The 1687-nt window shown below is 44.5% G+C and overlaps 1 protein-coding gene across 2 annotated transcripts in view; it reads left to right on the top strand.

Annotated features, from left to right (window-relative positions):
• LOC119617681 (collagen alpha-1(XVII) chain-like) overlaps positions 1–1687 on the top strand; it is a 10463-nt gene that overhangs the window by 5310 nt on the left and 3466 nt on the right. Inside the window, exon 2 of one of the 2 annotated variants that reach the window (XR_005234045.1) lies at positions 409–680. The gene's annotated coding sequence lies outside the window, so the exon portion shown is untranslated. The remainder of the gene's footprint in view (positions 1–408; positions 681–1687) is intronic. The other variant, XR_005234044.1, reaches the window with a different exon arrangement.

Raw genomic sequence — 1687 nt, 5'->3', positions numbered from 1 at the left:
AAAGTGTTTGTCGATGCGTTTATGTTCCATGATTACACTGCAGGACGTGCAAAACAGCTGCAGCTGGGGAGGAAACTGGTTTGCTGAAATCTTTGTGGGCAAATGTGAAGCATTAGCGCACATTTTGGCTTCGGTCGCTGCTCCTGCACATTCCCGGCATTCTGATGTTAACAGGAAGTGACGTCGTGTGTCTTCTTCCTGAGTTATTTGGGGTTATTTTGGTTAAAGTTGCTGTGTTTTGGGCAAAGTTGCACAAAGTTGCGATTTCACAGGGTTTGCTTGATTTTGCGTTAATAGTTGCGATCGTAACATCGCGAAATCCTGGAGGGTCTGATTAGTGCTACACAGTTTTTTTTTATTAGTGCTACGCAGTTTACGTAAATACTCTTCTTCTCTCTGGTCCTGAAGACGTACATACAGAGGAATGTACGCTGGCGCCCCCTGTGGTCGCAGCATTTGGTGGAACACCGGCCAGACCAAACTACCCGTTTCCGCTCTGGTGGACTCAGGAGCAGAACCAAGCCTCATCTCCAGTGATCTGATTGAACAACTTCATTTAGCTGCTACTCCGCTCGTCTCCCCCAGAACTGTTGCTGGCATCGCTGGACAACCTTTGACCCAGATTCTTCAGAAAATCACCGATCTACATGTGATCATCTCCGGAAACCATCACCAGGTTGGTGAGTTTTTTTAGTGTTTGGTTTTCCTTGGCTGGTGAAACATAATCCTGGTCTGAATTGGCCTGAGAGAAGGATTGAAAGCTGGAGCAAATATTGTTTGCAGCATTGTTTACGATCCGCCATCAGCTCCTGCGTTAAAGGGGAGAAGCCTGCTGAAGAAACTGATCTGTCCAAAGTTCCTCAGAGTTACCATGACCTCGCTCCTGTTTTCAGCAAGCAAAGGGCTCTCCTTACCCCCCACAGGCCTTATGATAGCTCCATTGAGCTCCACTACCATCTAGCTGGCTTTACAATCTGTAGTCCAGTACTCAGCACCTGTAAATAAAGTCACTTAGCTTTTGTTAAACCTCCTCCTGGTGTCTGTCTGTTGCCTGACTGCTCATTGTTTGACAAATCTGTTATTCTGATACCTTGGAGGGAAAATATCTGTGTCCTAATTCTTTAGTGTCCTATTCTTCATTAAAGGGTTGTTTTTAGTGTTGATTGTACGAGTTGTACTTGAATGCACCATGAAATCCTAGTCTTACACTCTGAGCTGTAAGAAGCCGTGTCGTTTTTAAGAGCAGAAGGCGTGTTAAAGTACAGAAAGTTGATCATATGACTGGTGACAGTGGTAACCAGGTGGTGGTCTGCGGGCTAAATATGGCCTGTCCATTATTGTCCATTATTCCAAGTTTTTATAGAATCCAGATTCTTGCAGATGTCCAATAAAATGGTAAACATCATATTAATGATATTTAACTTTAATGATGTTAAACTGAAATGATTGAACGTTCAGGCTTTGGTTTGATCTGCCAGCTGAGGACTGTTGGACTTTACATCATGGAAACTACCGGACTCATTTAATTAATGACAGAAATAATGACAAACATGGAGAGTCGAGCGAGTAAAGACAGCAGCAGAGGGAGGAAATCAGGTTTCTCTGATCCTCTAAACCAGTGTTTCTCAACCTTTTTTGGGCCAGCGCCCCCCTATCCATTATCAAGGCCTCTTACCGCCCCCCTCCC

Source organism: Kryptolebias marmoratus, linkage group LG14, assembly GCF_001649575.2.
Source record: "Kryptolebias marmoratus isolate JLee-2015 linkage group LG14, ASM164957v2, whole genome shotgun sequence".
Classification (NCBI taxonomy): domain Eukaryota; kingdom Metazoa; phylum Chordata; class Actinopteri; order Cyprinodontiformes; family Rivulidae; genus Kryptolebias; species Kryptolebias marmoratus.
Note: the sequence above shows the minus strand (reverse complement) of the source record. Positions and strands in the feature narration are given on the sequence as shown.